Below are 26,479 nucleotides of genomic sequence, written 5' to 3'. Positions count from 1 at the left end.
TAAAAGCATGAACTTCACTGACCAGGCACAACCAAATAGCTAGGGCCCTCAGTAACCCTATGACAGGGTTGGAGTAGGTATCAATTGCTCATATACTCCCTCCACTACACACACACACACACACACACACACACACACACACACACACACTCATATTATTTCTCTCTCTCTCTCTCTCTCTCTCTCTCTCTCTCTCTCTCTCTCTCTCTCTCTCTCAGTGTCTTCCTCCTCCTGACCCTTCTTCCAGATGCACAGACTGAGAACCCCTGAGGAGAAATTCTAGACCACAGGCCCAGGACTGCACAAGGGCTCATTCTGCCTCTCTACTATTCTGGCTTTGCCCGCTGGACCCCTCTTGGTGCTGTAGTGGCTGCCATAGGCATCCATGCCACAAAACCAGACTTTCAAGCCAGGGCAGGAGCAAGGGGTGGGGGAGATTCTCAGGATTGGGAAGCAGAGGGAGGGTGAGTCCAGGGCCTGAACAGTTTGGGAAGGCTTGGTTCCACAAGCCCTGACCCTCACAGACAGTTTATCACTTGCATCAAACAAGGGCAATAAACTGTGCCCCTCTCTTCTGGGTGGACTCCTGGAATCCCCTCATCCTCTTTGCCCAACTCATCTTCTACCCACACATATTCACAACCCCTATTCCTGATAACAAGTCTGTCCACAGAATTTAGGGCACACCAATGCCATTGGCTTCCCAAACTCTTAAATTCAGAGCCCACTTCAATTCCTTATCCAAGGGTAGGTGTGGGTACAAAAGAGAAATAGGAGCAAGATAAAGAGAAAACTGCTACACAAAAGGTCTGCGAAGAACTTCAGACAGTTGCCAACAATGAGCTCCTAACTCCTAGGGAACCAGTGTGTACAGGAAATAGGTGCTCATAATTTCTAAGACATTGCTTGAGGGAAATGAGACAGAGCATCTTGTACCACAGTTAGAGGTGGAAAAATGTTTTATCAAGGCTTCAGCACTGAGGGGACTTGGGTTCTGATGTACACATAGGTGACCAATTTGTGGCCCAAGAACATAGTGATTCTTTAAAGTGTGTGGCACAGAAGGTCACCTGCCATCTTCCTTTGGTGACAGGGAAGTCATTATTTATTGGGAGTATTTCATTCAATTGTGGATATTAGCAGTAAAACTAGGTCCTGTATTGAGACTTTCTCTGTGAGGCAGTGACTAGCAGGGTTAGAGATCCAGCCACTCTGTAACCATGAATGAATGGTGAGTCTGTGGCCCAGCCCCACCCTATCGGCTCAGGCAGTCCCTGAGCTCCAGTATCTCTAATCTACCATGGAAGTTAGCAGGGTTGGGGCTCAGGGCCTATGGTCATGCCTGTGTCACCATGGGCAGGGGCTGTGGAGGGGTCTCAATGAGTGCCTCGCTCCTGTGGGAGTTTTCTGTGGCTGCTGAAATAGATGACTGCACTACAGTGGCTCAAAAAAAAAACATGCATTTATTCTGTCACAGGCCTGGAGGTCAGAAGTCCAGAATGCATCCTGGGGATCTAGAACCAAGGTGTTGGGAGGCCAGGCTCCTTCTAGGGACTCAGGAAGAGACCATTGCCTGACCTTTTCCAGCTCCCAGAGGATACCACATCCCTGGACTCCTGATCCATTCCTCTAATTTCAAAGCCAGCTGTGCAGCATCTACAAATCTATTTTTCTGGCTTTCTCTGCCCCACCCCCTCTCTCCTCTTCTCTTTCCCTCTCCCTCTCCCATCTTCTCTTCTTTCTCTTTCCCTACTCTCTCTCTCCCTCATCTCCTTCCATTCTCACATTCCTTCTCTTATACTGACCTCCCACCTCCCTCTTTCCCCTACCTTGGACCATCCAGATAATTTGGGATAATCCTCCATCTCAGGCCCTTAACATCATCCCCTGGGAAAAGTCCCTGTGATTACAAACCATAATACACTCACAGGCTCCAGGATTAGGAAGTACTATTCTTAGGGGCCCTCATTCAGTTGAGCTCAGCTTTGATCCTAATTCCCTAGGGATTAGGGCAGACTTCTCCTCAATTCCTCTCCCTTTCTATTTCTGTCCATCCCCAATCTGGTTATTTCTGGGGCTAGCCCAGGCTTATCCCTGCCCACATCCCTGGTCTTCCACAGTCCCTACTTGGTCTAGGATCACAGGTAAGGAACTATAATTTTAGTCATATCTCTGAGACATTTTGTTCCCAATTTTCCCTGGGTCTACTTCTTGTCACCAAACTGCCCTTGGAGGAAGATCTTATGAGGATCTTCAGTCTATGATGGAGACGCCATGGCCCAGAGTCTCTGGGTGATTTGTCTATCAGAATTAGATCACTGGGCTGTCATCTCCCTACTCATACCAGTATCAGCACATCTCCAAGGACTCCTGGACTCCGTGCCCTCCCTTCCCCCCTCAAGCCCAGAATCTCTGGTCACGTCCTCTCTCTACACTTCCCATGGCTCTGATGGCCTTCAAGTGGCTTCATCCAAGGATCCTCTCACTTTCCTCCTCTGTTGATCTTGGCCCTGAACACTCCATGCCACTCTCACCATCTTGAAACTCTTCACCCTCCTGGGCCCCTCTCTTTGGTCCTCTATGCTGGTGCTGCCCTGTCACAACTATTGGGAACTGGCTCCTTGTGTACTCTGGGCCTGTTGCTTCTTTGCCTGCTCAATCTCTTAGCCTTGCTGGGGATTGATGGCTGCTGGAAACTGGTAATTTGGCTCTCCTTGTGGCAGCCCTGTGCCAGGATGGGCTTACCATTCTGAATCCCCACTGGAGGCAGGCACCCAGTGACAAGGGCTGTGTCTCCAGCAGCCTGTCCTCAGAGGTTCAGTTGGGTTCTGGACTGGACCTTACTGAGCCCTCCATGTTTGCTGTTTCACTGTAAAGTTGCTCCCAGTTCTGCTGCAGGTATGATCTCACCAGCCATGACCTGTCAACATAGTGACCTTGGCTGAGGGTTGCTTTCAGGGAAACTCTGAGCTGGTATCTGACATGTTTTATATCATGTGATCCAGACCACTTGGAGGCAGATGTCATATGTCATGCAGTCAGGGAACAGACTCTGGCCACAGAGATATTTGCTCAGGACTGCAGCAGGCAGGAGAGCTGGGTTTCAAACCCAGGTTTGTGGTTTCAGAGCTTCCAAGGCTCTGCCTGGACCACTATGTGCACTTGAGCACCAGTGCTGCTCTGAGGGGGAAGGTTAGTGTCAGGTTAGGCCTTAGCCCACAGGATGTTCAAAGACTCGCTGTCTCCAGGTCACAAGGAAAGGGAACCCATGCCTGTTCCCATTCCCTTCCACTGAGGCAGGTTGCTGTTTGTGCTTTGTGAAGCTGTTGTGGAAGCCACATCTGTTTCCCTGTGACAGCCAGGTGTTATTCCTAACTGCCCCTGCTGTGGCCTCTCTACCTTGGCACCCCACTGAGGGCCTCCTACCCTGCCAACCGGCTCTAGGTGTCTCCCCAGTTTCTTCCACTGCTGTGGCATGGTTTCTTTTTCTCCTTCATCCTGGACAGTGATAGCTAGAACACTGACCCTGCCTTGGTTTATTGTAGCTGCACCTTGTGGGGCCTCCCATGCCCAGTTGTAGGTTGAGAAGGCAGATCACAGAGGCTGAAGTGAGCAGGGCATCTGGGCCTACTATTCCCTGATGTGAGGGCAGGAAGGGATATTGAGAGCAGTTCCCTTTGGGAGTCAGGCCTCCCCCCAGAAGGAACCACTTTATTGTTTATTGCTGGGATCAATCTTTATCTGGAGCCCAGCTCAGCTGCCCAGCATCCTGACCTAGGGTCTCTCTATGGCTTCCATTCTGTGCCCCTTTCCCCCTCCAGGCTCCTGCATGTACCCTGGGCTCCACTGCCTTGGGTGTGAGTCTCTTAGGAATTGAGGAGGAATATCAAGGCCAAGAGGCCAGGCTCAGTGCCCACTCCCTCCCCTTTTGGGGAAGGCTTGGGTGCACAGCCTGTAGTGTATGGAGGGTGTGGTAAGCTGCCAGACCCTCCCAAGACTCCCATCTTCTTGTGCTCTGTCCTTCTGTTGTTGCTTTGGCCTTGTAACACTGGTTGAAGCTCTGCCAGGCCCAGGCCTCAGTGCTGCATGTTGGGAAGGGTAGGTTAAGTGGCAGGGCTCTTTATAGAGGGCACCTTCTTGGCCTTCTGAAACTGGTCTTTATGGCCTCCCCGACTTTGAGGGAGGGCCAGTGCTCCTGGTCCTGCCCTATCCACTGAAGAGGCAAAGGGGGCTAGATCTCTGGAAAGCAAACAGAGTTTGGAGGGGTCTGCAGGCTTTGGGGTGTGCTGCTTTCTGGCTGTTCACCCCTTATCTTCATGGGCTTATGAGCTAAGATCTGAGCACTGGGATTGGCTGGGGTAGGTTTTCCAGCAGGTGGACTTCAACAAACGACCCAGCCGCATGAGCTCCAGGCCCATCAGCTTCTCTGTAGTCCTGAAACTATCGAATGTCAACTTGCAGGAAAAAGCATACCTGGTGAGTTGCCCTCTAAGTCTCTGTAGATGGGCCTAGGGCTGTGCTGCATTGAGGTCACAGCAGGACCTCAGAGAGCATTGAGGTGGATGGGAGGGTCCTGCCATCCTATGATGTTTGGGTGTGGACCTTCCTGGTTCCCTGGGTTGGAGACCAGTGGATTCATAGTTCCAGCCCCCATGAGCCTGAGTGTGGCTGGGAGGTGTGGACACTTCCTTGTGGCCCCCACCCTGGACCTGGAGCAGACTCATCAGCCTGAGTTGGAGGACTCTGAGCATCTGGGCCCCATCCCCTGATGAGCTTGGTCCTTCCCTGCTGCCTCAGGATGGCCTAGTGGAGCAGCTGTATGACCTCATGCTGGAGTACCTGCAGGGCCAGGCCCACAGTATTGCCTTCCCTGAATTGGCACTGCCTGCTGTCTTACAGGTGTGTACCCAATGGTTGGCTCCCTCCCCAAATCCCCGGGGCCTGCTTTATGATGGACTTCGATTATCTTTTAATGGACTCAGTGACCTTTGTACACAGGGACTGAAAGGAGGTGTCTTTGTCCCAGCTTCACAGGGCTAGTAGCAGAGCCTGATCCTTTATGGTCTCCACACAGGCACCGCCTTGTAGCTGGACCCCTTGGACCACAATGTGTGGTACTGGTCTTGGGGGTGTAGGAGATTATCAGTCACTCAGCAGGTTGGGACAGGTCTGGATGGCTCACCAAGGATCCTAGCATCATGTTGGTCCATTGAAAGGCTGTCTAAGCCTTCCAGGGACCAGATCAGCCGCCTGCAGAAGTCTTTACACTGGGGTGGGCTGGTCCCTGACTGATTTCCTATGTGGTCCTGGGGCTGGGGTGGGGGTTTCTCTCTGCTTCTCCCGTGAGAGTATGGCTCTCTGTCTGCTGTTCCCTGTCTCTGGCCTGTACCAGGGAGGGTCACTGCTGCTGCTCACAACTGAGCTGCATCTGAGGCCCATCCATACAGGTTGTGTGTGTGTGTGTGTGTGTGTGTGTGCGTGCGTGCAAGGCTGCAGTCATATAGTTGTGCACACATGCATAGTCACTTGCTGTTCTTTGGCACTTTGCAGTGGCCTGGGTCCCAGATAGGAGTGCCTGGCAGTCAGGAAGCTTCTGCTGCTGGATTCAAAGGTCTCAGGGATAGGGGACTAGAGTAGGGGTAAACAGGTATTTTCAATAAGTGTTCTTGGATTTATGGTTGCATGGTTTCTCAGTCTGGTTACTGGCCTTTGGCCACAGTACAAAAGCAGCCACAGAAAGCTCATTGCATGTGAGGGAATGAGTGCAGCTGTTGCCAGAAGAGGTTTATTTACAGAGATGGGCAGGCTGGAGAGCAGCCTGATTTCATCTGTGGCCCACTGCCCACTTGTGTGCACTTGGGCTCTGGACCTCCCTGGAGTTGCCATGAGGTTTTGATGGGCCCTGGACTTCCTGTCTGCCTGCTGGGTTGATTGCCCCCCACTTCTGCAGTTCAAGTCCTTCCTCCGGGAGTGCAAGGTGGCCAACTACTGCCAGCAGATGCGCCACTTGTTGGAAAAGGTGCAGGAGAATGCAGAGCACATCCACAGTCACCGCCAGAGGGTCTCTTTTGGTGTCTCTGACCAGCTTGCAGTGGTCAGTAGGGAACTGGTATCTGAAGTGGGGGTGGTGCTGCTTGAGGGCACTTGTCAGGGAATGGCTGGGTTTGAGGTTTTCCCATAGTGGGACATGACTCTGAACTGCCCCACCCCTAGGATGCTTGGGAGAAGCAGGCCCGAGAAGAGGGGACCCCACTCACCAGGTACTATAGCCACTGGCGGAAGCTGAGGGACCGCGAGATACAGCTGGAGATCAGTGGCAAAGAGCGGGTACATCTGGGGTGCCAAGGGAGCGGGTGGGTCAGCTAGATTCAGATCTTGCACATTGGCATGACTTTTAGGACCAGGCAGAGATTTGATGGGGTCTTGGTGGTGGTGTGGGTGGGGCATCGGAGGACTATGGCTGTTTGAGGAGGTGGTGATCCTATGGGGTGGTGTCAGGAGTTGTCACAGCCAGGCATCTCCCAAGGGTAGGGGTCTTGGAGGGAATGGAGTGGCTACACATACTTGTCACACAGGCCAGCCTGTGGACCCCAGGAAGGCAGGTAGAAGAGGCAAGAAGGGCTTTAGCTTTTGACCCTGGGCATGGCTGTGGCTATGAGTTGGGGTGACTTGAGAGACTACTACTTGGAGTAGCATGCCACCAAGGTGCTGGCTGTCCTGGGAGGGATGATACGGATGTGGGAGCAGAAAGGTTGTCAAGTAGCAAGTGGCCAAGCAGGGTGCTCCTGAGGGATGCTGGAGGCTTCTGAGGGAAATAGTGTTGGCCTCTCTGAACCCGCTGCCCATGCCTACCTACTCCTCTGGTTCTGATTATTCCAGCTAGAAAATCTGAACTTCCCAGAGATCAAACGGCAGAAGATAGAGGACAGGTAGGATGAGGACAGGAAGGAATTTAAAGACCTCTTTGACCTGGACAGTACTGAGGATGAGGAGACCACAGACTTTTGGAAGAGAGGTGGGGGCTGCCCCTGCTGAAGCATGTGCTCCTGGAGATGGGGAGGGTGTGGATGGATGTGGGACCTCACAGCCAGAGGGGTCCCCACCTCAGTGTTTTCTGTGCTGATTGCTAAGCATGCCTACTTCTAACTATTCTGTTTGGTCTTCCACCTGCAAGTGGAGAGAAGGGTGGTCCTCTAGCTTGTGGCTTACCCTCCTGTGAACCTCTGCTGGTGGTCGCTGGGTGGGGGGGCTCATCATGGACTCTTCTGGGTTCACAGAAACACATGGGTCCCTGAGAACTCGGCAGGGTCTCAGGGCGGAAGAAGATGATAAGGACCACCAGGATGAGGAGGATAGCAGACTCAGAAGGTGAGTGGTTCTTGGGGCAAGGGATCTGGTCCTTAATCCCATCTGGCAACAGAGCCATGGGAGGGCAGCCCCAAGCCTGGCCGACTCCTTCCTGGGGTGCCCAGCCAGCTGCTCTGTTCTCATGGGCTCTAGCAGCCAGCTTATAGTGCAGCAATAAATTAATTAATGCTGTGATTAATTAGTGATGATTAACCTCCAAGACTGGCTTCCTCCCGATAAGCAGAATTTATGTAGCCTTTTCTCTCCCTGCAGATGAAGGCACAGTCACAGAGGCGGAGCTGGACCCTGGTGAGCTGTGGCAGCTGGCCCAGGGGCCCCAGGATGAGCTAGAGGATCTGCAGCTCTCGGAGGAGGACTAAGGGTCTCCTGCAGTACCCCAAAGGCCCTGAGGCCAGTGTCTGTGCAGCAGGAGGGCAGTAGACAGTGGACAGGGCTTTATTGTCACAGCACGACAGACCAGATGAACCAAGAGCTGTGCTGACCTGGGCAGCAAGAGCCAGCCCTATGCAGGAGGCTGGTTCTGCTGCCAGGTCACAGCAGCCTGCTCCACAGAGGTGGCTCCCTGGTTCCTCTACTCCTTTGTCTTTGGTTTGTCTGTGGACCTCTGCATTCACCCCCAGAAAGTTTTTGAAAACTCATTCAGTCCTTTTAAGTCACATTTTTTCCTTTTAAAAATTCTTGGTGTTTCTGCATCCAAAACTGAAAGGGAGAAAGCTGTGGGGGAGGTACCACTGCATCCTGTGCTGGGACTGTGGGCAGCCTGCTGGCCAACTCAACACAGAGACTGGGTGGCATCTGGGGCCCCTGGGAGTATTGCTGCTGTTCCATTCTCTGGCTTGGGTGAGGCTTGGCTAGTGGGTGGGTGGCTCCCCCCATAGGGGGAGTTGGCTGTTGGTGGGGACAGGGGCTGCTCTCTGGAGGTAAGCTCCTATTCAGGAGCCTGCAGGGTTGGCGGCTGCAGAGGCAGAGCCACAGGGAAGCTGGCCATGTAGAAAACTCGGCCCAGGCGCTTGGCCACCTATAAAGAAAAGCCTGGATGGGTGCCTGCCAAGGACATTGGGTGATTTCAAAGAGCCTTTATGCCCTCTGCCCACTGTCCATGCTTACCTGGGCCCGGATCTTGAGGGCGGGCCCCAGCTTCAGCCCCATAGTCGTCAGCAGGTGCTCCTCTGTCAGCAGGGGCAAGGTCTCCCCATCAATTTCTTGTTCTCTGAATACCTAGAACAGGGATAGGGTCAGGCTTATCAGTCCCACACAGCAAAGGCCCAGAGAGCAGCCAGGGAGAGTAAGCAGGCTGTGTAGCTTTCAGGGAGTGGTCAAATGAAGGAATCCCCTTTTGCTTTGGGCAGGGGCTAGCATGAGGCAGGAGCAGGTGGGGCTGAGGGGTGTAGGGAAGGGAGAGGAGGGCAAGTGACAGGCCCGCTGCACACCCAGGTCAGCTCTGCCTCACCAGAGCATACTCCCCACAGCCAGACAAGCCCCCAATGAAGCTGCAGACATCATCCACAGTCCACTTGCTGACGTCCTCAGGGGATGTGGCCACCTCCCCATCAGCGAAGAGTCACCCCATGGTGCCTAGGTGTGAGTGGGTGTCACTAGGGCTTTGTTCCTCCCATCCCATACCCCACCGGTCTGCTGACCTTTGCTTGCCTTAGTTGCTTAGAGACATGCAATCCATGACTTAAGATTTTTCGACTGTGGAAGCCTTGCACCCCCTCCCTGTGCAAGACCTCCAAGGGTGGCTGGCCTGGGTCTCCACACCCACCTGTGTGGAAGTATGGGCTGACGGAGTAGGGGAAGCCCAGGGACAGAGGAGGGGGCAGGGTGGAACCTGAAAGAAGCCCCTTTCCCTCAGTGCTGGTTCCTCCTAGGGCTTGACCTGGGGTGGAGCCCCGGCCCCCTGTGGGTGCTATCTCCAGGTCCTCTCCATCTGAGTCCTTGGGGGCTCTTCTGAGACATCTTGAGCCCAGAGCCCAGATGCTGTTGTCTCCTTGGATTCGCTGGGCCGAACTGAGGCAGAACTAGGGCCCCCCCTTCCGCGGTGCTCTGCCAGCAGGCTCCCGGGGTGAGGTTGGAGGCTTCGGACCAGAGACACCCTGTGAAGGCGAAGCGGCGCGGAGCTATGTTTCAGTACCAGCATGGCCCCGAGCCTCTGCAGCTCCTCTGTACTGTCTGGGACACGCAGGGCCGCTTCAGGTGCCAGCAGCTGTGGCCGGTGTGTGTTCTCCAGCTCTTTCTGGCGAAGCAGCTCCGCGGATATCTCTAGCCTAGGCCAGGAGTAGTAGGATCAGCTTGAGGGCTAGTGCCACCCACCTCCCCTCCCGGCTTTGGCCGCACCTACCGGGCCAAGTTCTGTTTACGCAGGAGCTCCTGCTGCCGGGCGAGCATCTCCGCCTGGGCGGGGGGCAGGAAGCTGTACCCTGGGGAAAAGGGACAGACCAGGGCCAAGTGGTCAAATGGTGCTGGCCTGATGAATTGGCCCTCTGCACCACCTTGGTCCATCCTCGACATTAATGGGCGACCTTACAGGACCAGTTTCAAGGAGCGTGCCCATAGGACATAAAAGACGTGCACACCTGCCGATTCCTTACCTGGAGTCTGGCACAGAGCCTATGGAACCCCCAAGAAAGGGGGGCTGAAATGGGAGCCCAGGGCGATGTGGGGGGCATTCTGGGGCGACAGCAAAGGGGGCGGCTGCGACAGCTCCCTGCGAAAGGCAGGACTGAGGGGCGTGCGTGGCTTGCCCGGCCCCCTCCGCGCCCCGGATTCCCCTAACCGCCTCCAAGCGCATCCTGGTCGCCGCTAATTGCTGGCCCTGCGGGCGGTCGATGTGCCGCTCCTTATGGCTCTAGGTCGAGCGCTGCCCCCGCTATTGCCCCCTGGCGGCGCCAATTAATCTCGGAGGAGGCGCTAACCCGGAGGGCCATGGTGACTGCAGCGGTAATTACCGCGGGGGCCCTCCTCCCCACCCCCTCCCCGTAGCGGGCCCAGCGCTGCCGGGGGCACGAAACGTAATTAGCCGCAATCCTAAGGCAGCGGCAGCTGCAGACGCCGAGCTCCGCGGTGGAGGGCAGGGGGTGCGCCCGACTGGAGACGGCCGCTGCGGGGGGGGGGGGCATCCCTGAGAGCCTCCCTGCTCTCTACAGGTCTCCCCCTGTCCCCGCCCGCCCGGGAGGCCGTCTCCCCAGACCGCTAGTGTGTCTGAACTGGCGAAGCGGGCTTCCCTCCTCCCCCAGTTCTAGTCCTCTGGCCGACCCCTCCCGACTTACTTTGGGCTGGGTTTCCAGACTTCCAGCCGCTCTGCCTTCTGCTTCCCCAACCTCATCCCCCCTCAGTGTCCCAGGGGCACCTGGATTTTGCTGGATCCCAGTTGCTCAACAAAGAAACAAGAGTGACCCTTCACATTCCTGCCCAGGGTTCTTGGCACCCAGGTACATACTGCCCCGGAAATGTTTTCCTGGGCCTCTACCCAGCTCAGCCAGCTGCAGGAACTTTTTGCCCAACAGACCCTAAACCCAAAGCAGGCAATACCCACATGACTGTGCAGCTGCAATCAGGGAGGAGTAAGTGGGTGGAAGGTGCAGGCTATGGGGCCTGCAGAAGTCAGATACCAAGCCCCAGTACCTCTCTGAGAAGGACCGGGCAACAGCTGGAGCTGGAGCAGTGTTCTCCCGGTGCTGAGCCAGACCCTGCTTCTGGTGCTGACCTGCTGTGGATGAGGGCAGGTGAACTTCCAGGCCACTGGGACTCCTCGAAGCTGCAGCTGCTACCTCCTGCCGGACCCTCAGGAGATCTGGGGGTGGGGGGGTAGGGGATGGGCAACAGCAGCGACCCTGAGGCCCAGCCTTCCCTGGACTTCTCCCCTCATCCTAGTGAGCACAGGACACTGGCCCAGGGGAGCCCAGGAGAAAGGGAACCAGGGGCCCACTTCCACACCATCCCTGCTGTGTGTCAGGCCTGATGTCAGTCACTGGGGCCAGAGGAGCAGCCCCAGGGCAGGGGAGACAGGTTTGCAGGAGGACCTGAAAGGAATGTGAGGTGGGAGGAAAGCCCAGTGCTGGTACGCAAGGCTGTGGAACCTGAGGCTGGAGCCTTGAGGGGAGGGACTGTGCACAGATCCATGAGAGCATAGACCAGTTCCTGGAGGTCACTGTGACAAGTCTAGGAGTGGGTCTCCAGACTCCACCAGGTGACCGTCTCCTAGATGGGAGGCAGGAAACTGAACCTGTACACGTGGCCACACCGCCACACCAGCATACACCAACATCCATTCACATCGGTCATCCAGCAGTGGTTGCATACAGTCAGCATCCAGCAAGACCACACCAGGCCCATGCATACGCATCCTTGCAGGCACACCGGCCACAATCTCTGGACGGGGCGACGTGCAGTGGTTTGATGCACTGTGCTCCTGCCCAGGGCCGGGCCTTCGAGTCCCCACCACCCCCCTTTGCATACCTTTGCCACTGAGCCGCGGCCTCTGTTTATAAATTAATTACCCGAAAAGCGGAGGTGGGTCTGCCCTGGGCTGGGTGCCAGCCCGCAGAGCCTAGCCGGCTCAGCTGCCCGCGTCGATCCCAGCGGGGCCTGCACCCCCGCCCTCCAGCCCGCGGTCACAGCTATTTGCAGCCCGCTCCTAGGCTGGCGCACCGTGATTAACAGCAGCTCCCTGGCGGCCGCAACCACGCTCCCTCCCCCACATAGGCCTGCAGAGCGGGCCCCAGGCAGAGCAGGCAAAGCAATTAAAAGGGAAGATTTTTAAATTATTAACATTTGGTGAATTATTCAGACTCTTGGTGCCTTGTGCAAGGAGAGAAAATCCTGCCCCTTCACGGCACCCCATCCACCTCCTACCATAAAAGCCAAGTTCACCTAGCAGGAGACTAGCCTGTGAGGCTAGAGTGCAGCTGGACAGGTATCTGACTGCTCCCTGGGCTATGACCACAAGGGACAGAGCAGACCCAGTGAGTGGAGAGGGGCAAGAGCCTCATCCCAACCTCTAGCTGGGCCTCTCTTGGCATCCAGGAGGCCATGGTGGCCAAACACAGCTGCCTCTTAGTCCTGTCTTTCTGGAAGGCTTGCCCCCCATGCAGGACAAAGATCTGGCACTATTTGAATGTGACCACAGGTCAGCGTCCACTGACTTAAATTTGTGCACCAACTGCTGTGGGAGTCAGGAGAATGGGTACAGACCACAGGGTCTCCTGGATAGGGGGCAGGTAGGCTTACTCAAGCCCCTACCCCTTCCTCTCACCTGGGCTCACCCCTGAGTAACCTGTGTGCATGCCTGGAGGGGATCCTGAGAATGTGATGAAAAGTGGGGACTTGGAACAAGACCTGGGGCAGCCAGGCCTCATCGCCTACCCACAAAGGGCTGGGGGTCACTGACAGATCCAATCCTGGTCTTGATGTCAGCAGCCAACACCCTCTTCTGGGGTGGAGGGGCAACTGAGAGTGTACACAGGTATGGGGGCAGGTGGGGAGGTCACATACCATGGCTGGGGAGGCCCAGGTGGTAGAGACGCTGTGGTTCCTCGAAGCTGCCAGCCTCACTGAGAGCGGAAACCAGCCGGTGGTAGTGGTCCTCAGGCGCCATGCTGGGTTGCAGCTCTGGCAGCAGCAGAGTCTCTGCGTTGGGGTAGCACATAGGGAGGGGATTTTCCTTGAAATACTACCCAGGCGGAGAGGCAAGTAGGGAAGGCACACCTCACCCTAAGCCTAAGACCTTCCACCCCTGCTACGAAACCCAAGTCCCTCCTCTGTGCACACCTGCCCTTTTTGGAAGGTCTAACAACACTTCCAAGCACTCAGTTACTGCTTCCTCCTCCAGTGACCTGTCCCTCCTCCCTGGGTTGGGCTCCCACCTCGAGGGTACTCAGACTCACACTCGATTCGCTTCGGGCCTTCTTCTCTGAAGAGCAGTCACTGGTGAAGTGCGGGGAGCAGCCCAGTCTCTTGCCTTGCAAGCCACCTGCAGAGGGTGGAGTGAGCCACACCCAGTCTCAGGGACTGGAGGAGGAGGCAGGGAAGACCAGGTGGGGAAGACCCACCCCTGCCCCAGCTCAGTCTAGTGAGCCCCAGTCCCCTCCACTCAGGAGCATCCTTGGTGCTGGTGGGCAAGGCCTTGCCAGCCCTGGGTCCCAGGCTTCCACCTGGTGAGCCCAGCTGGCTGGAGGATATCATGACAGGTATGGAGCAAGGCAAGGAAACAGGGCAGCCCTGACCCTGGGCCCCAGGCTGCATTTGAATAGAAGTGATGGGTGTGACACGTGACTGTGACTGTGTCCCCACGGGCCTCTGGCTGCCCCTGACCAGCCAGTCCATTCCCATGTGTGCTCATGAGCCCACCTCAGCTTCTCCTGGAGAACAGAACTACCTTCCCTTTCTGAGCAGGGCTGGGGTGGGCTGTGCAGATGCTGGGGAAGAGAGTCAGTCAGGAAGGCACATGTCACTCCCCACACCAGGGGTGTGCTCAGGGGAGCCCTCCTCTCTGCACCAAAAGCCCAGACCCTCCTCTTTCCTGCACTCAGCCTTGGCAAGCACATACCTGCCCAGCCAGGCTCTGCGCTCCAAGGGTCACCCCTGGACAGCTGACCTGCCCTACACAGACCCTAGGTGCCTGGCTCCTGGTCTGCCTATTCCTATACTATCCCCTCTAGAGATCACATCTCCACATCAAAAGCTGCACACAGGGCTGGGGATGTAGCTCAGTTGGTAGAGTGCTTGCCTCACATGTAAGAAGCCCTGGGTTCCATCCCCAGTACCATAAAAATGAAATGAAAATAAAAGCCACACACATCTATAGGTCTGTCTCCTAACCTGTCCCTGCACCCCCAAGCTCTGCTTCCTCCTGAGGACCCTGACATCAGGGGGCCCTGCTGATAGCAGGTCATCATCCTGGCCTCCAGGTCAGACCCTATTGCCTCTGAAGACCCAGGGTGGCGGGGATGAGGGCTGCTCCTTGTGTAACTCAAGCCTTTCATGACACCTTGGTACTTGGGGGTCCCCAACCTGTGCCCCCAGGAAGCCCTGCTGTCAGCTCAGGAGCCTAATTCCTTTTTCTTATTCCTTTAATCTGTCATTTTTATCAGGCTAGGGAAGTGCGGCGGCAGCCAGAGCACTGATCAATCTCCACATTACAGCTGACAGAATGGTGCTAATAACTTATTGATCTCAGCCACCTCACTGCCACTGGTCTAGCTGGCTGGCCCCAGGCCCTGCCCCAAAGACAGGGGGCAGTCCCCACTGCCTGCATGAGGGGTCAGGTTAGACAGACCCTGTAGGACAGATGGAGGGCACTCAGGTGCACATGGGCATCACAAGCTGCGTGTCAGAGTCCAGCAAGCAGGAGGGCACCCCGAGCGCACCAGGCAGGGAGTGGGTCTTGCAGCCTCTCTCTACACCTGCTGCCCATCTCCTGCTCCCTGTACATGCTCAGGGGTCAGCAAGGGTAACCTCTGCAGTCTGTTCCCTGTTTCAACAGTGGCAACTCCCGCCTCCTTGCTGGGCTTCTCTGCTCCTGGGGAGCTTGAGAGTCACAGCTTGGGGGAGGTGATACTGGGGTTGGAGTGCCCCGCAGTGAGACCCAGTCTTGTAGCTGCCTTGAGGAGATGCATAAGCTCAGAGTCACACCTGATGTAGGCAGTGACAGGAGGCAGACACACGTACCAGGGGTGGACCTTAAAGTCACAAGACCTGCGCTGAGCTCCTCAGTCCTCTGGGATCCTTCCTGTCCAGAGCCCAGGAAGCTGTGGCTCGAAGGACACCCCCTTGGGCCACAGGAATGAAGTAGACATGGTGACAGGTAAAGACCACTTCAGGGCCCAGAGGAATCCCATGGGGAGCTGCAGACCTGGCAGGTGCACGCGCGTGCACGCGCGCACGCGCACACACACACACACACACACACAGCATCCTGGCTGCTATGCACAGCATGTGACCTGCACTCACTGTAGAGTGCGGAGGGCTACCTGGCAGGGTGAGCAAGCCCTGAAGGAGACACACAGGGCACATGCAGGTCTGTGTACCTGAGGAGGTTGTACATAGGCAGGAGAGGGCCTTCTGCCTCAGAACATCTCAATCACTGAGGGGCTCCCTCTGCTCCACCCGATCGATGGGGCAATTAGATTTTATCAGCCACCTCCAAAGCAGCTCCAGAAGCAACCCCCACCCCTATCCACAAGGGCCTTCTGGGATCATGGGGGCTCTGTTGGGAGTGTCCAGGGTGGTGGGTGATGCCCACCCTGCTTTCCCAGAGCAGTAGCCATTGTCAGAAACAACCCTGTCCAGGGTCCATGTGACAAGGCCCCTGAGGTCAAGTTGTGCCCACTCTCAGCGGTGGCATCTTGCAACCCCTCATGAACTGCTCCGTGGGAGACTGCCTGGGTCCCCAAGATGTTCTCTCCCTCTGAGTTCCTGTTGCCTCCAGGAACCAGATCTCCTTGGTGGCCCTGGAAGCTCCTGGGCCAGCACCCTCTTGGCCTACCTGAAGCGGTCCAGGCTGCAGGGGATGGGCCCTTTCCCTCCCAGGACCCCTGAGAAGCAGGACCAGGCCGACATGCCCTGTGAGTTTGGTGGGAGGTGGGCATTGGTGGGAGGTGAGCTCTGGAAGGTCTTTGCCTGTGCCTGTCTTGTGAGGAGGGGGTGGTCGGCCTCGAAACTCCAAGCCCACCCCAGCAGCAGCCACACTGGAGCCGCCCTGGGCCGCCAGTCTGCCTAACTGGCTGGGATTAACACAATTACCATCACATGGAGCCCCAGGGGACAGCTGGCCTCACACCTCCCGCCTCCTCTGCTGGCCTCCCTGGCTGCCCGCCAAGGCATCCAGAGCTGCTGAACAGACACAGGGAGGGTGGCTGTCCCTAAGCAGAGGTGCTGTGGCCCTGGCAGCCCCATCATCGCCCTCAGGACCCAGGGGCCTCCTCACCTGTGGGTCCCAAGCCAACCTCCACACTGCCTCTCTGGAATTCACAGCGGCTCTGGTGCTCGGGCATAACGAGGTGGCGGCTTCGGTGCACACTGGATATGAGTGTGGGAAGGTCACTGTCCTGGCTGCAGCAGAGCAAGACAGAGGATGGAGCCATGAGCCTTGGCAGTGCCACCTGATGAGCATGAGTACAAGGGTGCTTGGGGCTGAGGACAGCTTGCACTGAGCGTGGTGATGTGTGCGCTTACCTCTGTGGGCTTGGGATGCCACAACTACGCACACTCAGCAGGCAGGCCAAGAGAAAGCAGAGACGTGGCACCTGGACCCCACTCCATCACCCAGCTGGTCTGTGCAGAGCCAGAGCAGCCCCTCCCACCTTCCTCTCTCCAGAGAGGCAGTGCTGTGCTCAGCTCCCTGCCTCAGAGGGAGGACAGGATGGCCTGCTGTCTCACAGGACAGACATATAGAGGGCACACTGTCACCCATGTGCTGCCAGCTCTGAAGCAAGCACCTGGCACATGCCACTTTGGTTAAAACTTGCAACACCCTCTTGGGGCCCTCATTTCTCCAAATCAGGAAACTGAGGTTCAGACCAAAGTCCCGTAGATAAAAAGATCTGCCCTGGCAGGCTCAGGACACCTGTGATCCCCAGGGTGCACCCAGGGTGCACCCAGGCCTGGCCTTGGAATCACCCTGCATGTGATTCTTTGTCCCTTCTCCCTCCTGCTGAGCCCTCACCCACAGCCCCAGAGAGAAGAGGGAGGAGAAAGTGGGGCACCCTGGGGTTATGTGAGCAACCCCATCATCAACAGAGAAGGAGGGGACAGGAAGTCAAGGCCAGCCAGAGCAGGGGCAGGGAAGCCCAGTGCCCCCAGCAGTGCCCTCCCGGCCCACCTGTGGTGGAGCAGCCTCTTCAGCAGCACTGACACTAGCAGAGCCTCCTCACAGTGACCTAGGAACCGATCCTGAACCTTATTAAATAGCCCCCAGCCCCCAGCCTGGGCTGGCAGGAGCCAGGCTAATCCAGGCCAGGCCCTAAGCAGATCAGTTTCAGCACCAGATACCCCGGGGCGGCCCCAGAGCCCCTAAGAGACCCAGATGTAGGTTCTCCCCCATCCCATGAAGGCGGGAGGCAGGTGGGGAGTAAGTACTTTATGGGATTATTCTCACGAGGCTCATCCCCCATCATCCTCACTGATGTGGGATGTTGGACAGAACTGCTGTCCTCAGCATGGGGAAGGGGCCTGGGCTGGCCGGGTACAGGGCTGCAGCTGCCATGGAGCTGCTCCCCACAGTGCACCGGACACTTCCTGCTTCCAGGGACTGGAGAGGTGAGCACAGTAATTTCCTGTGAGCCCTGGCCTGGACCCCCAGCAGCACCTGCATCTGGGACCAGCCTCAATGACAGCGATCGGCTCAGTCTCACTTGGGGGTTACCCGGGCTCTCAAGGTGCAGGCCGATGGGGGCCACCCTTGGCTAGACAGGACCTGCCCTTGCATTCCACACCCAAGTCCCTGCCTTGGGGGTTCATTCCTTAGGTCCCAAGATGGGCCAGTCCTGAAAACCTGTTCTGGTCACTCAGTTATTCACTGAACAAATTATGCTGGGTTCATTTAAAAAAAAATGCCAAGAGACTCACACACAGGCTGGAGAGTTGAGAGCTCTGCACCTGTCTTCACAGTGTGGGGCCACTACACACAGGCAAGGCCTCAGCAGGCTGCTGTGGCACGTGGGGAGGAGACTGGGGCAGGGTCAGGAAGGCTGCAGGGAGGGTTGTGAGGAGGCCAGGAGAAGGGTGAGACCCGACTCCCCCCTGAGGGCCTCCCCACCCCAACTCTCTCACGTAGCCTTCACCAGCTGGGGGCCCTAGAGGGTCAGGGACCTAGAAGGCCCTTCTTGCCAGCCAGGCTGCAGGGGCATCACAGGGCAGAGGGGCTCTGGGCCTTTTCTTGCAGCCAGCAGCAGGCATCCCCAGCAGGACTGGTCAGAAGGACGAAGAGGACAGACAGATGCAAGAGGCAGACAGACCAGTGAAGAGTGACAGACAATGGGGATGGACAGACAGTCGGGATGGGACAAACACAGTTGGTGACCCAGTGTGAGGCAGCTGGCGGTCCACAGCCCTCCTTGTCCAGACACTGGGGGCTGTTAGCAGACGGGATATGATGGGCTGTTAGTCCTCTGGGGTGTGCTCTTCTCCAGAACTGTAACCTTCCCTTTAATGAAATCCAGAAAGTCATCCTTGCCCCTCTGGATCCTCTGTGGGACCAGGGTCTCCACTAATGCAGGCCTGCTTCTTCCCAGGCACAGCCAGGCTGCAGCAGCCAGTACTGGTAAGAATTCAGCATGGGACTCCTGGGGCCTCCCTGCACCCCAAGGCCAGGTGTACTGCAAGGAGGTGCAGGTCCGGAGGGGAGGCACAGCCATTGGGTTTCCCTGCAGGCCTTGCTGGCAAATTTATCCTGTAGCGTCCAGAGTAAAAGGCTCATAAAATGTCATCAATGTTCATGACGGTTCATAAAAATGATCCGTTGAGCTGGCAACTCCAAAATGAGGTGGAAATAAGTTTAAAGCTGTTTTTATTGTAATTTGGCTCCAGGATCCAGACGTTCTTGAAGACATAAATAATGACACCTCTGGCAGAGATCCAGGACAAGCTGCCTTCCTGCAGCTGGGCCTGGGAGGCCAGGCACCCACAGCTTGAGTCCCAAGAGGCTTTCCCTGCCCTTGGTGCCCACTGCTCCCCATCAGGCCTTCCTGTGGTGCTCCCCTCGAAGCCCTGGGGAAAAACTTGGCCCCAATAACCAGAAACCAGCCCCTGCCCCTTGGGAGCAGGAACTAGGTCCCTGACACCTGACCTCCTCCTGGGGGCTTCTTTTTTATCCTCTATGTCTTGGATCCACAGGCCCCAGCCTGTTTCCATAACCCAAATCCATGTGAGGAAACCCCAACCTTCCAGGGTCCCCAGAAGGATCTTTCCAAAACACAGATCTGGTCACTCCCTGCTCAGGAACTTTCTGTGGCTGGCTCAGCTTGGAGAACAAAGCCCAACTGGTCCAGCGGCTAAGGTGCAGACCTTTTAGCATCCCACTGAGCCAGACCTGCCATGTTCCCATTCTCCTCCCTTCCATCCCATCCTTCATCCCTCCACAGCTTTGCAGACCACCTTTTCCCAGTGAACTCCTATGCATCCTTCAAGAACCTGCTCACACATCACCATTCTCCCTCCTGGTGGGTCTCTGGGAGGGTGAGAGGTGAAAATCACAGCCTCATCTTAGAGCTGTTGGGCTCCAATGGACAGTCCAGTGGTGAGGGTCATAGCATGCTTTGTCTCCACGGGTGGGCTGTCTAGGACCCTGCCCATGCTGTTGAGGCCTGGCACAAGTCTGCACTTGGCTGAGATGGGCCTCCTGATCTCAGTTGGGCACCATGCCACCTACCTTCCAGGCCAGGTAAGGACACACATCCAAACCAGCCTGGCAACCGCATGGGCCCACACTGGCTCACACTGACTGGGACAGAGGACAAGACAAAAGACCATGGGTAGAGGAGGGAAGCAGGGTGGGTGGGACCCAGGAGAAATGGCAACAGCTGCCCCTGCCCAAGCCAGGCTCCTACCTGCAAGATGTCTCTCGGAAGGAGATGTTCACATCCCAGTGGGTGTGGACTCTACTGGGAGAGAAAAGAGGGTCAGTGGCTCCATTACTGGCACAGAGACAGCAGCGGGGTGTGGGCCTGACTCTTAACATCCCACCAGCCAGAAGCCAGGGCAGTCATGAGGGTGGCACCTCATGCCCAGTTCAACCTGGTGGCAGCTTCCACTGAACAAACCCAGGGCTTGAGATGCTCTGGCCTCCCAGAGATGAGGACGAGGAGCAGGCTGAACAGCCCCGGGGAACACCAGGCACCACAGCCCCCACCATCCTTACTCACAGACACCCCACCCCTAGGTGCTGGCAGGACGAGGCCCATATCAGGAAACAAATTTCTGGGAGGTTGTGGGTGTCAGCCCAGGTGGGTACCGGACCTTGGGTCTCTTTGCTGGCCAACCTCTACCCAGAAGTGACCATGGCATGGCTGAGGCAGAACAAGGTGCCAGGGCACCAGTTCAGGAGAGAGGACAGCCTCTGCCTGCACCCCCGCCCCACAGCAGCATTCCAGAAGACCCCTGGTCTTCGTGTCCCCTTCCATAGGAGCCTGAGCCTCCCGGCCCAGATCTGGAATAAGTACCTTCTCTTCATGATTCGGACATGCAGATCATCCTCCTGCTTCAAGCCTGGCTGCCGTCCACAGGCTGGGCCACCTCCATCACTGTCACCATCACTGGCAGAAAAGCTGGGGTTCTGTTCCTTTTTCAGGGAGCGTGCAGGGGGCAGGGCCACTGTCCTTTTGTCCGCCAGCCGCCCCCGGTTCTGGGCAGGAGGAGGAGAACGTTAAGGCTGAGCTAGACATCAGCCTCCTGGGCCTGGGCCAAGGCCCAGGGGCCTCATTGCTGTAGGCACAGCCTGTGAGGACAGCAGAGTGTGGGCTGTTCTGCCTGCCCAGCCTGAGTGTGGGTGCCCACCCTGTGGCAGGGAGCCCTGGGGATGCCTAAGCTATGACCCTCAGCTCCTTCCCTGTGTCCCCAGAGTCTTCTGGGATTGTGCATACAGCCTGGGGCAGGGATCATGGGGCTGGTCCTGGTGGGTGTGCAGTCAGGGAGCAGGTCCCTCTCAACGTGTCTGGCTGACATCCCATCTCCTCTGTCAGTCCTGAAAACTTACAGCAATATCAACAAGCAAAGTCACTTTTCTTTTTCTTTTGCAGTGCTGGTGAAACTAGGGCCTCACAAAACACTCTGCCACTGAGCGGCAGCCCCAGCCCCTCTTTGCTATTTTGTTAGCACCATGAAGAGCCCAGCTCAGGGGAAGTCTGTCTGAGACTGCTGGTCCCTTGCAATCTGCAGGCCTGGGAGCCACAGGCTGCCCGAGAGCACTGACAGCCCTGACCCTTTGTTCCCCAGCCCTGATGGTTCATTTCTCTCCTCAGTGTCCCCCCTGCACCATGTGTAAGTGTGTGGTGCTGTGTATGCTCAAGCTTGGAGCTCTGCACCCAGCTCACACATTTCTGCACAGAGCGGTGGACATGAGTGTGTGGCCCCAGTCCTGGCATTTCTCTACCCTTCCTGGCTCCAGGTCCTGATGCCCCAGGGAAAAGAAAAAAAGTCATTGATTATTTTCCAGTGTACAGAGGTTTTTTCTTACTTGGTTAAGAGGCTGCTGGCTCAGAGGCTACATGGGCTTTCAGAGTATCTACTTTCCTCTCCTGTTCAGTCCTCCCATTGCCAGAAAGAGTTGATCCTCACCACACCCATGAGCTTAGTGAGGAAGGGGTCAAGGAGGGTCCCTGCCCCAGGTCATCCAGGATCTTGAGGTGGGCTGCTGCATGGAGTCCTGTCCTTGCAAGGACGCTTCTCTTCAGATTCAGCACCACATCATCTCCGGACGCCTGGCTCTGCCCAGCTCAGTGCTCCCTCCCCCAGCTCTGGGAGCCACAGTATCCCCCACACCTGCCCTCACACATCTGCTGGGGTCTGCCCAGGATACCCTGATTCCCTCTGTAACATGGTGAGTGAAATAGACCCAGCAATATAAGGGCACATGGCATGGGGCCAATGGGTTTTCAGGGCCAGCCCACAGGATGACAGGGTCCAGTGACAGCAGAGCGCAGGGAGACGGCAGTGGTGAGTGCCCACCTATGTCTCGGCCTCTGTCAATCCATAGGTTTGGTATCATTTTCAACACCCCTTGGCCCATGGCTCTGCCTTGTCCAGCCTGCCAAAGCCCAGTGCCAGGCATCTGGAGATAAGCTCTGCCCTTCTCCTCAGTCACCTTTCAGCCTTAGGTGAAATACTCTCATGAAAAGAAAAGGGGTATTTTCTCAAAGCCACCTGCTTCCCCTCTTTTGTGGCAGAAATACTCCCATCCAAACAGAAAGTAGAACCCAGACTAGGAGTAAACATCTCTCTGCCTCTCACCTGTGGGAAGAGAAGAGGGGGACACAGAGTCTATAAGACTGCTACTTGGAAGGGGGCCAGGACCGGCTGGCTGGGAAGGAGCCCAGGCTATATGCCAGTCTTAGCCACATGAGGCACAGAGCTGGGCACAGGATCTTCCAGTCCCTGGTATGCGCTGAAAGCACCCTGGAAGGTTAGGTCTGGGGTGGCTCTTGGGGGTAACTCTATGGGGGAGCATGCTGAGAACCCAGATGGCCACTCTAACCCTGCCCAAGGATGGGGAACACATGCCCCCCCATACATCAGAGACTTAGCTCCCCACTGCTCAACTGATTTGAGAAGCTGGCTCCTAACCAATAATTGACCCCTTCTGAAATGGTGAGAGTGGGTTCCAGCATGCACAGTCACATGCACACCATGTTCTACCCCTGGAGTATCTGTGACCATGAAGTGCACACACCTTTGAAACTGGCCACAAGGGTGGGTAGAGACAGCCTCTGTGCACCAATAGGTTGGGGCTAGAAAGGAGATCCATGGAGATACCTCCAAGGAAGCGGCCAGGCACAGAGAGGCCGGCAGGCCCAGGTCTGAAGTGCCCTTCACTCAGGGCAGGAACCAGGGAGCTTCAGAAAGGCAGCAGCTCCATCCCTCTCTGAGCTTCAGATTGCCACTTGAGGTGATGGCAGATGTTGAGCTCAGGTCACCCTCTGCCCCTCTCTTGTGGCAGGCCTCAGGGGTGGCAGGTTGGAAACTGTGGGGCACTCCCATCCAAACAGAAAAGAGAACCCAGACTAGTCTGAGGTGGGCACCCAGAGGATCCCGTCCAGTTCCAGCTGCCTGAAGGGGTGCCACGATGGAGAGGGACTTCAATCTTTTGCCCAGTAGGTATGTGACAGCAAGCAAAAGGTGTTTCTGCACACCTGCTTGGGGAGCTCTTGTACAGGTACCCTGTGCTCCTGTAGACTCAAGTGTGTAGGGCGGGCGGCTTGAGGCTGTGACTGTGACAGACCAGGTGTGGGCTGGGCCTGTGGCTCTCCTTCCCCTGCCAGCATCCATGTGTCCAAGATTTCCCAGCCTGCTCAGCGTGCATCCTGCAGAGCCCACGGGGAAGCCAGGATACCCCACCACCCGGTCAAAGGGAATAAACCCAAGGTGGCAGCCTGGGCCCTCCAGGACCACTGGTACCTCCACCCCTCCTGCTCCTTCCTGTAAGAGGGGACTGCTGGGTGGACCTAGGAACAGCAGCCTCCACCCCCCATGTCCCTAGAGGTACCCCACTAGGGGAGCTTCCTCTCTAGAGGCAATTTCCTTTTCAGATCAACCCTCTACTCCTCACTGCCTGGAGTCTCATACCTGCTCCCCAGGCCAGTGGGGAGGCCAGAGATTGTCTATCCTAGGTGGGGTTCTTGCTCTCTGGACACCTACAGGCAAAGACCCTGCCCCAGCCAGGCTCCATGTCATGGACCCTCCGAGGTCCATACCCTTGCAGGGCAGCACTTCAACATTAGGAGCACCAAGACACACACCACTCAGGCTCAAGCCTGGGGATAACCCAGATGTGCAACCTGGCCAGCTAACACTGTTACACCTCAAAAGAGTCCTGCCCCAGCACCCAGCACCTCTCTCTGCTGAGCCAGATGACTTGGTGATCTCCAGACCTGGGACAGGGAAGTCCCCAGGCCCAATGAATGACAATAACAGTGGGAAAACCCTGGAACCTGGAAGGCTGGAGAAGTAGCTCCAAGACACCCATGAGGGAGGCTGCTCAAGAACAGGCAGGACCCGCCCTTCATCCAAACAGGAGAGGATCCTGTGACCCAGGATTCCCACCCATTCCCAGGGATGGTCTGGAACAGCACAAAGCAACCCCACCCACCCCATCTGCCCTGGGAGGATTCCCTCCAGCCTGCCCAGAGTGCTGAAGTTAGGACTCCCAATCTTAGAGATCACCAGGCTCTCAGGGGAGTCCAGACACCCCAACCCAGATTATTCCCAGGTCTCACCACAGGCGAGGATATTCGACAGCCCAGGAAGTCGAAGATTGGAGGATGCACCTGCAGAATTCCCTTGGACATAAGCGTCTTCAGACTTTTTCCTGTGAGGAGAGCCGAGCACAGCTGGTGAGGGGCAGTCAGGGCATAGATGGAGCCTCTGGGGCGCCGTCACCCACAAAGCCAGTCCCCACTCCCGGAAGGTGTATGCAAGGCACACCAACCTTCCAAACCCACTGTTGTCCAACTTCGGAGCCTGCTGCCCGCCCCACCCTCTCAGAGGAGAAGGGGATCTGCTGGGCTCTGAAACTCAAATCCTGGGCGAGGCCCTCCCCTGGTGGAGGGCGGCTTCCTCTCAGCCCTGGCGCCCCTCCTCCTGCCCCACCCTCTCTTAGCCAGTCTAGCCCGAACTGTGGCTGGGCAGTGGAAGGCTGAGCTGGGGAATTGGTGAGTGGAGGCGCAGTTGCGACCCAGGCCTGCGTCAGTCCCCAACGCAGGAAAGGGCAGCCACTGCGCAGCCTGAACTCCTAAACCAAACGCTACCGGGTCCCAAACTTCCCAAGACCCTCGCCAGAGGGTCACCGCGCTTATCAGGTGCCCCCGATCCGGCCTCCAAAGGTGTATTGTCGCACCTTTGGAGTCACCATCCAAACGGGCTGCTCCAGGTCTCGCTGACACTGTTCCAGCTCCGCGCGCCCACGCCCCGCCCCACTCCCGCGGCCCCACGTACCTGTTCAGCCCCAACCAGTGTGCACTCACACCCCGGCAGCACGTGCTCTGGAGCTGCAGCGCACTCTCTGGGCCAAAACCAAGTCTCCCCAGTGGCAGAGCGAAGGGCTCGGACCCGCGGGTCCCCAGTAGCGAAGGAGAGGGACAGCGGCTTGCGCCCCCTAGTCGGCCGCACCTGTGTGGCGGATGCTGCGCTTCCAGTCCTTGGCCGTCTGGCGGCCGCTGACGAACTGGAACTCCTTGGGCATGAGCCACTCGCTGCGGTGGCGGATGGACGGGCCTTTGCTGCCCTGGCAGAGTTTCCGTACGTTGAGCAGAGCACGGTTGGCGCCACACTCCACCTCGATGCAGGGCTCACCGTTGTCCAGCAGCGGCTGGAAGTCCGCGGCCGCTGCGGCCAAGAGGAGCTCAAGGGCCAGTGGGTCTCTGGGCAGGTGGAGGTTCGGCGTGGCCTCGTGCAGGCTAAGGTAGGCGCGCGAGGGCCGGAGTGGTGGAGCCAACAGTGCTTCATAGCCTGCAGCAGAGGCCGGCAGCGAGGCGGCCGGGGGGGGGGGGGGGGGCAGAGCTGCTGCGGCGGGCAGCGGGGCCAAGTAGCCCGGCAGCGGAGGCAGAGGCAGCGCGGCCAGGGTCAGGTGGAAGGTGGCCAGGGCCAGGGCCAGGTCCTCGCGGCCCGGGAGCTCCTTTTTGACCGCCGGCATGTCGCGCGGGTGGCCCAGCAGCCGGCTCTCGGTCGCCGGCGCAACTTATTTTGGCCCTGGCTGGAGTTGCGTCTCCGCCGGCCCTGAAGGCGCCTGGCCGCGCTTCCACCCCGCCCGCTACTGCGCCCTTGCACCCGAAGCCGCCACTGCTGCAGCAGGGCCGCCCCTTCCTGCTACCCGGCCTACTGCAGGGGTCTCGGCGAACCCAGACATGGTGTGGCCTGAGCTGCTACTGATCACAGACCGACGGGTAAGAAGGCTGCAAAAGCCAAAGCCCCACCTCCAAACCCGCGAGGCCCCGCCCGCCCTCCACTAGGCGCCACACCGTCGCTGCTCCAGGTTCCCCCGCGCTGGGCCCTCCGCCGCTGGGATGAGGCCGGAGCCGCCTCTTCCGCCGCCGGCAGGGGGAGGAGGGTCATAAATAACCCGCGGGCAGCAGTGCAGACGGTGACCTGAGACGTCCTGGGGGAGTGAAGGGACGGCCGTCAGCACTTCTGCCCCCAACCCCACTGCGCCAGACTTGACCCATCCTGGAGTGCCTGCCTCTTAAAGCCCCCTTTTTATCCATTCTTTCATCAGTCAATCAACCATTTATTGAGCGCCAGATGTGGTGTAACCCCAGGAAGAGCCTACCCAGAGAAGGGGTTGTGGGAAGAGAGATGCAGAGGAAGAGTGAGAGCACAGGTGTAGAGTCCAAGGAAGTGCGGGTTCCCAGAGTCCTGGCCTGGCTCCCGGCTTCTCTGCCTGAGCTCACCAACTTCTTCAATGAGG

The 26,479-nt window shown here is 57.4% G+C and overlaps 1 long non-coding RNA gene and 1 pseudogene across 1 annotated transcript in view; one reads left to right on the top strand and one right to left on the bottom strand.

Annotated features, from left to right (window-relative positions):
• Positions 1-7,752: 7,752 nt before the first annotated feature.
• On the bottom strand, positions 7,753-25,817 carry LOC144252592 (sterile alpha motif domain-containing protein 11-like; annotated as a pseudogene).
• LOC144252593 (uncharacterized) overlaps positions 25,401-26,479 on the top strand; it is an 18,803-nt gene continuing 17,724 nt past the window's right edge. Inside the window, exon 1 of the long non-coding RNA XR_013343026.1 lies at positions 25,401-25,477. This is a non-coding gene — a long non-coding RNA (uncharacterized LOC144252593). The remainder of the gene's footprint in view (positions 25,478-26,479) is intronic.

Source organism: Urocitellus parryii, unplaced genomic scaffold (assembly GCF_045843805.1).
Source record: "Urocitellus parryii isolate mUroPar1 unplaced genomic scaffold, mUroPar1.hap1 Scaffold_48, whole genome shotgun sequence".
NCBI classification, from domain to species: Eukaryota; Metazoa; Chordata; class Mammalia; order Rodentia; family Sciuridae; genus Urocitellus; species Urocitellus parryii.
The sequence above is the reverse complement of the archived record's forward strand: the minus strand, read 5'-3'. Positions and strand labels throughout refer to the sequence as shown.